We start from the raw sequence: 17435 nt of genomic DNA on the forward strand, positions 1-17435 counted from the left end.
CCGTCGCCACCGGCCCGCTCAATTGGAATAAATTCGCACATTTACAATCTGTATCCTGTGTTTATATATTTCCGTAAAGCTGCTTTGAGACAATGTCCATTGTAAAAAGCGCTATACAAATAAAATTGAATTGAATGGATTATAAGATTTTCCCTTGTCTCGCCATCTCCGTTTACCAATTGCCAGCAAGTTCGCTTGACTCTCTGGATTGATTTGCTTAATCCTTTTATAAATCTGCATTTGCATCCAAATCCTGTGATCACCTGACAAGTTTTCTTTTCTACATACAATTGCTTTGATTTCATTGTTTCACTGTTTAAAACTATGTTTTAACTTGTTCATCAGATATTCCTACACTTTCATGTTAGTAAGAACTAGTAAGAAATATTGACAATAAATAATGAATAATAATTATAAATGTTAATTTTTGTACTGAGCTAATGTGCTTAAACACAGACAGTATTTACCAAATTTAGTTACCTAAATTAGCTGCCATTCCACCAAAACATCCAGAAACATATAAACTATTGTGTACTACACTGTAAAATAAACAAATGGTATTTATAGAGGAACAAAAACGCAACTGAATATGTAATCATGTTTTGTTTTGTTTTTTTATCTTGTAGCCTATTATTTGTGTCTTACCGGTCTTACCTGTGTAGCATGCATCATATATTACGTGATTCAATCCTAATGGATAAGGCACTGGCCTCCTAAGCCAGGGATTGTGGGTTCAAGTCCCACCTGGGGTGAGTGGTTAGCAGAGTGGCGCAGCGGAAGCGTGCTGGGCCCATAACCCAGAGGTCGATGGATCGAAACCATCCTCTGCTAAGACGCAAACCTTTTAATTCGATGTATAAATAAGTCTGTTTGTTGTTGCGCTGCACTCATGAGAAGCACAGCTTAGCTACACTAGCTAACGAGTTTATGATGATTTGTTATGCCGGGTTTGGATTGTAAGAACTACAAATATAAAATATCGGGAAACGTAATTATTTTAGTTGATAGATACATTACTAATTCCATGGGGAAATTACAGTGGAAAAAAAAAAACTTCAGTGCTGCTAATATCACATACAGTCGAATAGGGACTGCTGGGTTTGAACACAATCCTGATTTATGATTTACAAACATAAGCTGGACCTTACAAAGGCCATCCGTTTGAGTTAAAAACTATATATATATATATATATATATATATATATATATATATATTTCTTAATTGCCCATACTGGTGCATCATGATTTTCTTTCCTGCTCAGTTTTATGGCTAGAGTTACACTCTCTGATCTCTGTTCCGCATTAGTCAGTCTGAAATCGTCAGCTTTTACAGTCTCTAAGAAAACAGTCTTGTCGAAAATAAAACAAAGTTCTCTTGAATAGCATATGTTTGAGTGGAAACGGATTAGATTAACCTTCACACTTAGATCGTCTATATTGGACTCTCAACAACTTGTCTGATTTCATAAACCTGTGTGTGCCTCACCGGTGATGTCATTTATTATTCCCAGTGAATCAATTTGTTGCTGACTAGCAGCCATTTACAAACACCTGTCTGTGCAGATCCATGCCATATGCTTCATTATATTCTTCACCATACCCTTTAGCAGCCTCTAAAAGTCTCATACTTCTGGTGTTACAGCTCTCCTGCACTTCACCTCCTGGGAAAAAAAAAAAAAAAACTTGATGATTACCTGGGGATTTAAGAGTTAATGGGTCACTGAATTCTGACTCAGGGGTCAGAGGTCAATGCAAACGCCTGTTCCCGATAACTGATTGCATTTCCCTAGACTGATAGTTAAATAATTTCACTGATTCAGGACTACAAATCTATTGCAGTATGTTGGGAATGCTTTATAATATTGAATGCAGATTTACTGCTAAGTACTGTCTGCACTCATGGATCTCAAACAATTACAAACACTACACAGGTTTATCCAAAAAAATATATTTGTTAAATATAGGTGTGCAAACAATTATTGGCACCCTTTCAGTCAATACAATACCTCCCTTTGCCAAGATAACAGCTCTGAGACTTCTCCTATAATGCTTGATGAGGTTGGAGAATACATGGCGAGGGATCTGAGACAATTCCTCCATACAGAATCTCACCAAATCCTTCACAATTCCAGGTTGATTCATAACATTTCCGGTTGACTGGAACGTCTTAATTATTACCCTGATGGTGGAAATGGGCATTTTCGATGCTTGTGCTATTTTCTTATAGACACGTTCCATTTTGTGAAGCTCAACAACCTTTTGCCGCACATCACAGCTATATTCCTCGCTCTTACCCATTATTATTAATGACTAAGGGAATTTGGCCTGTGTGTTACCTCATAATTAAGTCATGGTTGAACAATTTCCTGTTCCTAGTCACCCAGGTGTACAAAAAAAAAAAAAAGTCAAATATCACTGGGAATATACTTCAAATATATTTTTCTCAAATGAATTCATAGGGGTGCCAATAATTGTTGCACACCTATATTTAACAAAGATGTATATATATATTTTTTTTGATGAACCTGTGTAGTGTTTGCAATTGATTGATATCCATGAGCGCAGAGTATTTCTGTGATTTTTTTTAAAAATATTTATTTTTTTATCAAAAGATGAAAAGGTTAAACAATAAAGACAATTTTTCACAGCCTTCTCTGCTCATATTTACCAAGGGTGCCAATATTACTGGAGGGCACTGTACTGTGGTTACATTAAACAGTCAGACAGTGGAGTTCAGGGTCAGATTCGCATGTAGTTTAGACACTCCTCTGTTTTCGGGAAACTCCGTTTCAAGTGCACAAACCTTGAGTAGTGCTCAAGTCTGTAGTTACGTCTGAATACCGATGTGCACAAGTTTGGTAATAAATCATCCCTACATGCTCCGAATTCAACCGATTTGGAAGTATTGCTATTGTGTATGTATTCTCTCTCAAAAACCTAGTCCAAATCCAGCTCTAACCTATCTAATTACTCTATTAAGTGCAGGGAAAACACTTAACTGTGTTGTGTGGAGAAGGAATCCAGCTCTGCATAATGATCTTAGAGCACTTCTTTCAAGTAGAGCACTACACTTATGCCTAGTGCTTCCCGTTACAAAAAGGTCACTGACACGTATCGAAACATTTCTTTCACTTAAACTAGTCATGTTGTGCCTGTGAGATGTTTGGCCTGGCAACGAGCAACTTCATAAAGTCATGACTATCTAAAGCCACGGTGATGACAGGAAAGAGTTCAGTAACCTGATGGAAATATTATGTTTTCCTTGGAGCCCTGGAATTTCCTTGAAACAACAGGCAGTTGAGCTCTGTAGTCGTAAAAGAAGAATAAAATCTCGGCGCGAAAGAAGCTTTCCAGCAATCAGTTCAGATCGCTCGGAATTGCTGTCGTTTCAGCGGAGCGTAGATCCAGCAGTAGGAGCCGGACGGGGCCATCGTTGGTAAACATTTACTGCTGTAATACAAAGGCTGATAAAGTCATTGGGTCTTTAACAATTCCATGTTAACCGGCCATGTGGTAAACATCAAAGTATAATTCTTCCCTGTTTGCAATCAGGATCAAGACAGAATATAGAGAATAAAATGTTCTTGGGTGAAAAGAGAGAACCGCTCAGCAGGCAGTGGCATTTTCGTGGGAAAATGGGAAACAGCTGGAGAAAATGCACGAGCGGAGATCCGAGGGAGGAAACGGAGGAATACGAAGTCGAAGAGCCAGGCTTCGCTGACCGATTACGCTCGCACAAGGTCAGCGCAAAGCCGTGGTGTAATTTATGTCTAGACACCTGCTGATGGCTTGATTACAAAAATTCTCCTTCAACAACTCAGTGTAAATTTTTAAGGGTTGGAAAAAGATCTAGTGCTGAGCTGCTGTTGTGTGGCACCGTCACACACTGACATCTGGAACTGGTTGAGTTACCTGCTACCAGATCCTTCAATGGAAAAAGGGAAATGAATGAAAAAGGAGAGCATTATGCCCTATCTAAAGTTAATCTCCTGGCCTTCCTCATTTCCCTTTCTTTTGTTTACCAGTATCTTCGTGAACCAGATGGATGCAATTGAAGCTGGGCCTGGAGTGTAAAAGGCTTCATGCATAGGTCTTTGTGCTCTTGGCATGTCCTCTACTCTCTGTGCTAGTGTTCAGCAGCTGTGTTGATAACTCGCACATGAGTCAATAAGATGCGACCGACCAGACAGCTGTTGGAGAAAAGGCAGTGGATGGTGATTTCTCGGGGTGATTGAACTCATCTCGCTTCAAGGAAAAGACTTTCTATGATCATCTCCAAAATATTTCCATGACCACTCGTAGCCCTAAAACCTCACAGCATTCGGACGTCGCACTCTCTCTACTATTCTGACTATGCTTCAGCATCACACCTTATTTGTTCAGTAAAACTTTCTATGTACTCCATATTCATCACAAATCGTTTTAATATCAGTTCGTGAATCGGTAACGATTCCTTGTAAGCATTTTTATAATAATTAATAAAAATAATTCCTTGTGATGCAAACTAGTGATGCATTCTCATTAACAATCTTGCTCTGATATCATGTGACACTACGGAATGATTAATGATGGCAGTCAAAGCGAAGCAGACGGCAAACCGTACTCCGTGAAAATATCGAGAGGAGGACCTACAGCATCGTCCTACCGGTACAAGTAACCTGATAACACATCTTAAACCTAAAACCCAGTACAAGGAGTTCATTACTCCTGCAAGAAAAAATGGCTCCACAAAACGCTAGGATTCTGATGCTTTTAAGACAAAAACATACTTTACTTACAGCCGTACAGAAGTGAAACAGAGCCTGCTTCTGCTTCTTCACTGCAACCTTACTCTAGCCATGATCACTACTATAGCTAGCTAATACACATTCATTTAAAATGAACTAGCTGCCTAGTAGACTTAAAGCATGAGCATGTACATGTGCACTTTTCATGGACACTATTTAAACTGAGGGATAATAAAATGTTCGGTGACATCCCTGATTTGCATCCATCCATTTATCCATACCGCTTATCCTACACTGGGGCGCAGGGGAGCCTGGAGCTTAATCCAGGGAACTCGGGGAAGTCAGGGCACAAGCTGGGGAACACTCTGGACGAGGTGTTAACCCTTTACGGGGCACAATCGTACACATTGACACATACGGACAATTCGGAAATGCCAGTCAGAATATAATGCATGTCTTTGGACTGGGGGAGGAAACCGGAGTACCCAGAGGAAGCCCCGGAAGCATGGGGAGAACATGCAAACTCCGCACACAGGGAACCCCAACCCTGGAGGTGGGAGGCAAATGTACTAAACACTAAGCCACCGTGCCCTCCATCCCTGATTTATTAATAATAAGTAAGTTACTCACTTCAGTATCAGTACCACTATTGATGAGTACTAAAATACATGTTCTCTGAAAACAATAGTATCGGTTCATCCCTAGTTGTAACACAAGTGTCTCTCTTCATTATAATTCCCGGTCGTCTACAACCTTTTTAACTAATAATGACCTGTGAATAATTGTAAAAGAAACTGTAATATATATTAACAATATTCTTAACATGAAGCAATTAAAATGTCATCTCTGTGCACTTCAAGCAAAGTCAATCATATGTTAAATGATCATCGTAAGACGTAACGAGACAGTTATCTTTATTCCTGTGATGTAATATGGAAATATTTAATTCCAGGTTAATTACAAAAACACATACGGACACGTTATTGCAGTTTGCAAACTTTTTTTTTTTTAATGCTAGGTGTTTTATCATGTAGCACTCGCTTAACCTCGGACAGACAGGAAGCTACATTATGTCAGGCATTTTAAATGTTCATAAAGCTTTTATAATTGGTAATATATATTACAGTTGCTTTATAATTAATATAGGTACATTGCTTGGTATTATAATGAAGAATAGCATAATTTAGAATGGTAAGTTTTTATAAGTTACCAAGAAATTTTTAGAGCATATAAGAGTCAGTATTAGAGTTTATTTTTTTTAAAAATGCTTATAACCTACAAAGAATTATTAACACAGTTATAATGGCTTATAAACACGTGCTTCATGGAAAGTGTTCCCAAACAAATCTAGGAGGTCCTCAAAATCCTCAAATCAGGACCTCAAGGAGGTCATGATGTTGAAACGTGGTTAATGCAAATAAAATGGTTTAAAAGGGTTAATGACACAAGCTAAGAGAGATCATGGAAACATTTTTAGAGAACATTATGCTATCATGAGAAAGATTCAGGGAAATATCAATAATCCTTATGCTAGGAATGTTTGACCAAAATGAGTAGACCAGTAGGATGATATAAATGTGTTAGCAGGGCTCTCCTGTCTGTCAAAGATAAAAACAGATCAATATAAGATTGTTTTTGTTGTTGTTGTTGTTGTTGTTGTTGTTGTTGTTGGCATCCATTTTAGATTGTTTGACGTTAATAAATACCGTAAGGTGGTATATTTCAGATTGAGCACAACAGCATGACTAACCATCATAAGAAAAACACAGAGAATGGTATGAAGAAGTGAGAAGTGAGGCTAGGGCTGATTTCCTTCTATCTCAGACTGTAGATGTTGTTTCAGGTGATTACACAGAGCGACACGCCCCCTAGGTTAGATCCCTGCTTGTGCTGATCACCCCATTCCTAATCCAGTCACACTCGTCTGATTTCTAACACACCTGCTTCCAGCTTTCTCTCAATCACTCTACTTATTCAAACTACACACTCTCTCTCTCTCTCTCTCTCTCTCTCTCTCTCTCTCTCTCTCTCTCTCTCTCTCTCTCTCTCTCACACACACACACACACACACTCTCACTTTCTCACTTTCTCTCTCTCTCTCACATACACACACTCTCTCTCACTTTCTCTCTCTCTCACACACACACACTCTTTCACTTTCTCTCTCTCTCTCACACACACACTCTCTCACTTTCTCTCTCTCTCTTACTCTTTCTCTTTCTCTCATTCTCTCTCACTCTCTCTTGCTCACTCTCACTTTCTCTCTCTCTTACTCTTCCTCTTTCTCTCATTCTCTCTCACTCTCTCGCTCACTCTCTCTCACTTTCTCTCTCTCTCTTACTCTCATTCTCTCTCACTCTCTCTCGATCACTCTCTCTCACTTTCTCTCTCTCTCTTACTCTTTCTCTTTCTCTCATTCTCTCTCACTCTCTCACACTTTCTCTTACTCTTTCTCTTTCTATAATTCTCTCTCACTCTCTCTCACTCTCTCTCTCTCACACACACTCTCTCTCTCTCACTCTCTCTCACTTTCTCTTTCTCTCATTCTCTCTCACTCTTTCTCACTCACTCTCTCTCTCACACCCTCTCTCTTACTCTTTCTCTTTCAATAATTCTCTCTCACTCTCTCTCTCACTTTCTCTCTCTCTTACTCTTTCTCTCATTCTCTCTCACTCTGTGTGTGTGTGTGTGTGTGTGTGTGTGTGTGTGTGTGTGTGTGTGTGTGTTTGTGTAAGGGTTTGCAATCTTCTCTGAGTGTTACTTTCGGATTGTTTCCCCTTTTGCCGGTGTTTACACATCGCTCCATCCAACTCCTGAGTATTTTCTCACCACAATTCTGCTTAATGTTTCGGATTTTAATAAAGACTCAGCTCACACTTATATCCATTTGCGAAAGTATTCAGTAGTAATTGAGAAGAAGTACTCATGTGAAATACAGCTTCAACGTGTCATGAACTTGAACGAGGTGGAATACTGACTTGTTCTCAGAATGCTTTTGGAGGAGAAACTAAGTAGGTAGACTGAGCACACACATTGCCCAATCCAAGTACAGAACCATAAGTTGAGTGTTTTTTTTTTTTTTTGGTTTGAATTTCAATTCAGATGAATCTAACAGAACATCCAGGCATCACTGCACGTTTGACTACAAACGTGTCAGATGTTTTCCCTTTCACGTCGCATAGGCTTTAATTACATTTCTTTGCACAAAGAGTATCGTCTGTGTAAGCTGAGGTCCAAACAGTTCCACATTTCTGCAGGCATGCCAGAGGCAATGTTCTCTGAGGGACATCATTAGACTTTCAGCCAAGAAACAGCCAAGATTGCCGTAAATGTGCTGTAGCAAACCAAAAAAAAAAAAAAAACTGTCAGTACGGTGTGTCTGCCTGATGTCAATGTTAGTCACAATTTTTTAAATTATTTCCAGGAGGATGTACAGCCTGAGGTGTCCGCTCGATGTTTATTTTAGGAATGACGCAGGTCCGGCGCTCCAGATATGGACATGCACTCAGCTCTTATCAGCTCCAGCGCTGAACACGTCTGACAAGAGCATGGAGTGCTTCAGGAATGTGTGTCGGGCCTAATTACACTCCCACTATCAGTCAGACAAGCTTTAAAAGGCTGACAGGGCTCTTAAAACACATGAGGTTAGGAGCCAGCAGGCTCTGATTTACCGTAGACTTGCACGTGTGTTAAAAAAAAGTAATAAATAAATAAATAAATGAAAACTCTGAACCTGAGAACTCCTGCAAAATATATCCGATTTGCAAAGGACTGCACGTCTTTCAAATAAACAAAATGGCACATCTGGCCTGTTTAGCTGTTATAGATATGCAATTTGAGGCTGTTCTGTGCAAAAGTGAAAAATATAGGGTTGATAGATTGATTTGCCATCAGTGGTGTGATTTACTGCTGCTTTGGAAGTCAACTGTTTGTAAATTATTGCGACTGAAGGGCAGGTATTACATTTGTAGAAGCTTGTTTCGGTCATTTCAGGACAAAACTAAATGAATAAATGATAAAGACAGCATTTGTGATCGTGTATTACTGTAATAAGGTTGGCTTTGTTGTTGTTGTTGTATAAAAAATAACAAGTGATGACATGGTGTGATTTTGTTGCCACCAACAAGTTGATTATTTTCCAATAAGGATCAGCACATCTTGAAGTGTTCTATTCCTCTTATACTATAGCAGTTTTCCAGCAATTACAATTTAAAAAAAAAAAAAATTTTAAAGAACATCATACTTTTTGTCCTTTCAAAATTACACTTAATGTTGTGGAACATTTGTTCCTTCACCAGCCTTGCTTACTGTTAATAGGACAAAAATATTACAGCTTGTCATGCCACTGGGAATCCTTAAAAGTCAATTATATGTAAATTACTACGACTGAAGGGCAGGTATTACATTTGTAGAGACTTGTTTCCCTAGCAAAAAAAATTCCCTAGCAATATATCTTTCGACTATATAATACCACAGTAAATATGACTTTATTTGCTTTTGCATTTCTAATTAAGGAATAAAACCTATCCGGATGTGATGTTATATAAAAGTATTCAATGATGACGTTTTGCGATGCTGGTCCAAGCCCCGAAATTAATTATTGTCCAATATCAGCACATCCTGAAGTGTTTTATTCCTCTGATACCATAGTAACTTTCCAACACTTCCACTTGTCTTGTCACATCTGTCACGGATTTCCCCTCACACTGAGTGCCGGAGTGAGCGGCGAGCTCAACTGCCCGAAGCGCAACAGAGTGTGCTTCCGGGTTTTTCAGTGATATTGACTTTTTTTCTTTTGACACGTGTGTTTTGTTTTGGTTTATGTCCTGTCTCCATCCTTATACTGTATGATTGGTTATTTCCTAGGGGCTGCGGGGGTTTCCTCCGGGTACTCCGGTTTCCTCCCCAGTCCAAAGACATGCATAGTAGGCTGACTGGCGTGTCCAAAGTGTCCATAGCGTATGAATGGGTGTGTGATTGTGCCCTGCGATGGATTGCCACCCTGTCCAGGGTGTACTCCGCCTTGTGCCCGATGCTCCCTGGGATAGACTCCAGGTTTCCCCGTGACCCTGAAAAGGATAAAACGGTATAGAAGATGGATGGATGGTTATTTCCTATACAATCCTCTGATGATCTGTGCATTTAAACGCCTCGTGTGTCTTGGTTCCCCGTGAAGTACTGTGAGTGTCTGTACCATACTAAACCTTTTGATCCTCGGCTTTCGCTTGGTGGTTTTACTCCTGTTCTCGTCCTTGTTTCTCGATTCTAGTCTAAGCCCTGTTTATGCCTGTTTTCCAATTGCCAAACCCCTCTCGCTTGTTTTTGACCACTGTTTTGCCTTACATTTTTGGATTTGCCCGCCTCTCTCTCTCTTTCAATAAAGCTCTTAACTGCACTTCCATCCATCTCCAAATCTCATTACATGACAGTATTAAAGAATGACACATCGTACTTTCTGTCCCTTTATAGTTGCATTTAATGTCGTCGAATCAGCTGTCAAGAACGTGCCATAAAATCATTTTTACCGCAATCTCTAACTGCCAAAAGAATTAAAACGTCTTTATTCTACGTCACAAAGCAGATAAAGATGTCAGTCTGGCATCTTGAACATAACCTCTCCCCTGCACTGTAGAAAAGATAACAGCAACATTTCTCATGACCTTTGACCTGCTGTGTCTCACAAGCAGGATGATAGCACACACTAATGTAACATACATACATCACAGAGCACGGCTCCAGGAGTGAGATCGGACGAAACCTGAAGTTGGGGAGTAATATGAGCATTGAATTCTTTTACACTTCCCAGCTGGTTTGGTGGCCTGAAGCCAGGAATCCATTCTAAAACAGTTTACTGGTACTTTGAGCTATTTTTGAGTGAACATTATATTGATTTTCCAAAACAAAATAAATATACTGAGACATTCAATAAAGTCTTAAAGGTATATAATACACCACTGTATATAGGTAAAGGGCAAGGCAATGCAGGTTTTTTGATTATATTTAATCCATGACATGTCTTCTCTTAAACTGTAGTTGAAGCTCGATGATAGTAGATGTTTGTGGAAGGAGTCTGCAGGGCGTTGAACGGTGTCTGTGCTTGGAAGTGGTCATATGTTTTCTACTTCTGGAAAGTCTTCAGGACAGAAGAATTTCTGGTTCTGGTTTCTCACTAACATGTATCCTGCTGCTTATCACTGCTTAAAAAAAAAAGAGAGAGAGAGAGACTGAAATATTCTCTAAAAACTTGGACACCCATCTTTCACCGCCTTCATAACTGCCTCCACCCTTGTTCACGTCCTTTGAACATCTTTGAGATTTATTCATTCATAATATTTTCCTGATGTCTCTGTTTCATCTCTGCCAGATATTTCTTTCTTCTTAATATGTCTGGTTTAACTCATATCCAGTCTGCCACAGTCCACCTTCTGCAGACCAGTTCTGGAGAACATGTTTGTCATTCTTTCTTTTGGGTCCTTCCAAAAAAAAAAAAAAACTTCTGTTAATTTTGCCTGATGTCTGGATTGTTATCTTGTTGCAGGATTCGCAAAGATAACATGGAGATGGGATGTTTTTGGAACTGTACTGTAAAGCTATGAACTTTCATACACATAGTAGAACTTACAGGCCAAGACCTGTACATTTCTTGTTCTTTTCACACACACACACACACACACACACACACAAAACAAAAAACAACCATGATTAGACACAAATGGCGCTGGAGTTAGCATGAAACAGTTTTAAACTGCATTGAAGGAGATGCATCTTTATCGGGGATATTTCTTGCTTTGTTTTATAGAAGCTGAGGTAACTTAGCTGTCAATGTATGACATGATCAGAAAAGTTTGATTTATTTCACTAGCCAAGGGGAGGCACAGCTAAGCTATGGGTTTAGCTGCTACAGTGCCATGCAAAGCACGTTATGTTTCTTATGCTCTGCTTATATCATGTTCACGTAAACTGGAACTCAGACATTTACACACCTCGTTTTCCTGCTCAGAATGAGAGGATGTTAGAGTTTCAGCTTCATCCCTTTTCTGGTTTAAAAAAAACCTGGCGTATACCCATTTTTCCTCACACTGACTGAGAGCTAGCATTTGGCAGAATTGTCTGATTGGTCTCACCTCTGTTCACTGAAGATATAAAATTACAACACCGCCGTCTTCTTTTACCGGCGTTCAGTTACGTAGTGACAAACCCCTCCGAGTGGAGAATTATTCGCGGGTTAAAGAAAAAATCTTCAGGGATACAGCCCCAAATGCCCAGGCCAGGTTACGCCCCTGGACAGCACACTGAATGAACCCTAACTTTGGCACAGTTTCATTAATTCTACAAATCAAAATAGCAACTAATTAAAATACCTAATACTTCAATAAATGTAATTCTGAAGTCACTGTGTCTGAACATTAATGGCTGATTCGAAGTGCTCAGAGTGAGCGTGCATGCTAATCACAGTATACAGTACACGCAGACAATCAAAATGGCCGTTCGTTTCTAACCCCCTCCCTCTCTCTGCCGCCATCCGCAAACCCCCAATTTTCCGAGCAAGTGCCCCAGTTAGGAAACCGCTTACGCCCCTCTCAGTCAGAAGTTTGAGCTCCTGCGTTTTTCCCACAGGGTATGTACCGAAATTCAGGGAGCACATTTCGACAGATGCCATCAGAGAACAAGCATATGAGTTAGCAGGCAGACTGCCATCTACGAGTTCACACGGAATGGCATTAATATGGGATGAAGAGCCCAAAACAACAACAGCACAACAACATGAAAGCCCAAAACTACTGGGACCAGGTAAAGGTTTCATCATTTTATATATTAATGGCTTGATTAACAAAGACTCAAAAACTCAACCACCAGCGCCTCCAAAAGTTACGACGCCAATGGAACTGCTGGCAGAGTTGAAACAAGTCATCAAATCACATCCCAGTGAATAAAATATATGCCACTGTTGACCATGACTTATTCAAGAGCCATTAGATATTTATGCTTACATTTATGGAAAACACAATCGTATTAAAATTAATTGGTGGTAAATATTAGCAGTACCCAATTAAGTCACAATACGGATATTAAGAAAGAACATTAGCTACTGAAGTGCATTCCAATAAAAAATGGTTCAAGGAATTAGCAGAGATTTGGTGTGTTGTTGTCGTTGTTGTGTTTGTTGTCATCTTTATCCAGGTCATCTTTTAGCGTCAGTGAAAATATGCATCAAAGTAAATATAAAACGTGATTTTTCAGGAAAAACGGGATACAAGACTGCTGCATGTGTCTGGTATTTGTAAGATTATACAAGGCCGAGATAAAATCTTTCATTAATAAGTGAATAAGTCAATGAGTAAGAGCTCTGTGGGAAAACGGGAAATCTTTCAAGCCGAGTGGTAAAATGTGTGCCAAAGATATAAATAAATTAAATTACAAACTGACAGAAGTGAGATCTGGGTTAACATACAGTAAGTAGGGTTTTTAATAACAATGCATGAAGCATGACCTTTGTATGGCATTGTGGGAAAACCAATCACACACACACACACACAAATAAATAAATAAATAAATTTGACCAAAGAGGAGTTCTCACTTTACTAAAAAATAATGAATTAAACAAATTCCACCAAAATTATATGAAAATGTTTATGTGCTTACTTATAAACTTGCTTAGTCTTTCTGAAGAGGTCACAATCGATTAATACGAAGCCAGTTTAACAAATTCCACTCGGTCTGCTTAAAAGTGTTTTTCAGTTACTGTCCTGCTAGCTAATCTTGCTTTGCTCATGAAGTGAAAGTCACGCGTTGTTCAAATGATCAGCGATGCACATGCACACCATCACTGACACTAAAGAGATCGCGGTGGACAGTACGAACATTTTTTAAAGGTAATAAAACAGTCGGGAATTTAGCCGATAGAGCAAAACTGCCTGAATGAATCAGTGATTATTTCAGCACTGATGTAAGAGCAAACAGACATCAGGAGACCGTGTCATGTCCATCAAATGCTGTGACTGGCATTTACCTCAAGAGAAGAGAGAGAAAAAAACAATGTATAATGCGTATGATCAAAGTACGTGTTCATTTTCCATTGCACACGGTCCAAATGCCAACGAAATCAAGAAATAAAATATTCCTTTTAGACATGTGTGTTGGTGTCTTTCATTTGAACTGCAATTGAATGTTCTTTAAATGCAATTCTGTTCCTTTTCCTAATTTTAAGTGTAATCAAACTTTAACATGCTTGAACAACAGATTTCAGGTCAAGATAATATATATATATATATATATACTAAAATGTCAGAATCTCTCCATGTAAAGGGTTTTCCTAGGGCGCCATAAATTTATTAACACTTTCCTATTGGTGTTGGATATGAAAATAAAACACAAACATTGAACATATTCAGATTCAGGTTATGCATCTGCTGAGGTTGATTTTCTGTGCTTCGTATTCTTATCATACAAATGACCTTCATGTAATTCACACATCTAAAGTTTCCAGAATGTTCTTGAGTGGAAGTGCCCAAGACTGAGTTTTACTCTAGTGTCTAAACCTTCACCTTTAAACCCAAGCGCGACAAATAAATAAATAAATAAATAAATAAATAAATAAATAATAATAATAATAATAATAATAATAATAATAATAATAATAATAATAATCAGGGGTAGTAAATATGGACTGAAGAAGAAAATAGAATTTATTTTCTTTGCTGTCAAAATGTAATACACTGTAACTGAAAACAAGAGTTGATCAAAAAAATGTATTTGAAAATGTATCTTCTCAGGATATTAGAAGATTAATAATAATTGATCTCAAAGGAGTCTAGCATATTGGAAATATATCACCACGGTGGCTTAGTGGTTAGCACGTTTGCCTCACACCGCCAGGGTCGTGGGTCGATTCCCACCGTGGCCCTGTGTGTGCGGAGTTTGCGTGTTCTCCCCGTGCTGCGGGGGTTTCCTCTGGGTACTCCGGTTTCCTCCCCCAAAGACATGCATGGTAGGTTGATTGACTAAAGTGTCTGTAGTGTATGAATGAGTGTGTGTGATTGTGCGCTGTCCAGGGTGTACCCTGCCTTGTGCCCGATGCTCCCTGGGATAGGCTCCAGGTTTCCCCGTGACCCTGAAAAGGATAAGCGATAAAGAAGATGGATGGATGGATGTATTAGATGTAAAAATAGCACTCGATCCAGCACATCCTATTGGTTTGCATTATATTTTTATAGCATGCTCAAGCAATTATTCATATGCAAGTTCATGAAGCTATTAGATGCTAAATCATGGTGATGGAATTGTAATGTGTGCACAGGATGTAGGCAATTTTATTCCTTTTCTGATTAAGATATCCATCCATTCATTTTCTGTACCGTTTATCCTACGTAAGGTTGCAGGGAGCCTGGATCCTATCCCAAGTTGACTTCAGGGCACAAGGTGGGGGACACCCTGGCTGGGGTGTCTGATTAAGATACCGTCTCAATATAAAATTTCAGCATGCAACCACATTGTGGGTGCATCAAACTATCAGACAGTAGTGCTAAACTCAATATTGCTCCTCGCCCAAGCCGATATTGCGCGACGAAAATGCCCAAGGTCAGAATCGTACATAAATGAGACATGGCTCCGTTTTAGGCAAACTCCGCCCCTTAAGCATGACTCTCACCTAGCTTCGGGATAGATCTTAAGCCTGTAGTTATGTTTGAATAATGACGTGTGAATCATGCGAATTTTGAGAAGAAACGAATAAAACAATGAACGATACATATAGTATAAGAAATAAAACGAATGTGACGAATCAAAGAATTGAAATACAGTGTTGTCTTTCAGTCAAAAATGCGTTGAATGTAACAAAAAAGTGTGATGAGAATGAGCTGTAGGTGGTGTCTCGTCTCCAGCCGTGCCCTGTTTACGCCACACAACCTACTACGCCAATAAAGTAAAGCTCATTCCTGACTGGTAATAAAGATGGAATGTAAAGTGGTGATGTCTGCAATATGGCCTTATGAATAAATAACAGGTAATGGAGCTAGCGCCGTGTAGATAAAGATGCCCAACCCCAGCATCCAAAGCACAGCAAGATTAAAAAAAAAAAAAAAAATGCTATTAATGCTGAGTGCATGGTGATGTATGGGGTTCAGGTTTAAGCTGCTGCTGTCTCAGCTCCTCAACAGTCCTGAGCTGTGTGTGTGCTGGCCATGTGTACAGCTGCCTTCTCTTCCTGCACTTAGCTCACTCATAATGGCTTGTTGTTTTGGGGGGTTTTTTTGTGAAGGATTAATGCGCAGGCTCGCTCCTCACCTAGTTACAGAAAAATCACCCAAACTTCAACATGATTCACATGAGAAATATAGACATGTTCTTTTTAGTGACTTCACATGACTATCACATTTTCACATGTGGACTTTGCACATGTTGTTATTTTTTATGTTCCACATGATTTTTTCTTCCCACATGAATCATTTATTTGATTCATTGATGTTCAATAGATTAATTCTTCCATATATACTTTTTAAATGATTCGTTTATTCTCACAAATTTTTTTTTCTTCACATTTCATTCATAATAATGACATGATTCATTTTTCACATTCGATTCTTTAAAAATGATTCAATTTTATGGTCAAGTCATTCTTTTCACTTGAATCATTTTTACATATGAGTCATTTATTTTCACGTGTGACATTCACGTGTGTTTTTAGTCACTTGGCATGTTTTTGTGTGCCCATTTTCACATATGGACTTTGCACGTTTTTATTTTTCCACATGATTTTCCCCCCACATGAATCATTTATTTGATTCATTTACTGTATGTTCAACTGACTCGTTTTTTTTTTAATTATTATTATTTTATGATTTTTATACGATTCATTTATTTTCACGTTTTTTTTTCACGTTTTATTCATATTGACATGATTCATTTTTTCACATACGATTCTTTACAAATGATTCATTTTTTGATTCATTTATGTTCACGTCATTCTTTTCACGAGTAATTTTTACACATGATTCATTTAATTTCACGTGAATTTTTTCCCACATGATTCATTTTTCAACTGATTTGTTCCTCCCCATTTCATTTATTTTCACGTGATTTTTTTTTCTCCACATATAATGTTTACACATGATTCATTTATCTTCACATGAATCATTTTCATGTGATTTCTTTCTCTCACATGATTCCTTTTTATTATTATTATTTCTCATTTTCATCTGTTTCATTCACATGAGTAATCTATTTTCACAATTCATTTTTTTTTTATTAATTCATTCATGTACTGTACACTATCACTTTTTCATATGTAACACATGTCACTTCACTGACCTAAGTCACTTTACAGAGCAATCAAAGGGGGGAAATGACAGTTTAAAAGCAAAGACGTAGCAATTATTTACAGACTAAATTATCACATATTACTCACTGCCTAACACGATGAAATGCACTTTCACATATTTTTTTTTTTTCCACATTGGCTCCTATGTGAAATGTATGCGATTTTTGTGAACCAACAAGAGAAAGTGAAGAAAGAGAGGACGGAGAAAGAGGAGTAGACCAATATGGCCTGTGTATTCAAAGCAAATCTCCAGTGATCATCACCAGCAGGCTGTGCTTTACGGAAAACTGCTGCTGTTTCCTTTGAGGGCCCCCTCCCAGCCAGCCGGGGGGAGGTGGAGAATCACAATCCCACCCAGTTCAAGTGCTCTCTCTCTCTCTCTCTCTCTCTCT

The 17435-nt window shown here is 38.6% G+C and overlaps 1 non-coding gene across 1 annotated transcript; it reads left to right on the top strand.

The window, feature by feature from the left end:
* Positions 1-759: 759 nt before the first annotated feature.
* On the top strand, positions 760-831 carry trnam-cau (transfer RNA methionine (anticodon CAU)). Its single transcript has one exon. It is a non-coding gene; the product is annotated as a tRNA-Met (tRNA).
* Positions 832-17435: the final 16604 nt, after the last annotated feature.

This window comes from Ictalurus punctatus, chromosome 3, assembly GCF_001660625.3.
Source record: "Ictalurus punctatus breed USDA103 chromosome 3, Coco_2.0, whole genome shotgun sequence".
NCBI lineage: Eukaryota > Metazoa > Chordata > Actinopteri > Siluriformes > Ictaluridae > Ictalurus > Ictalurus punctatus.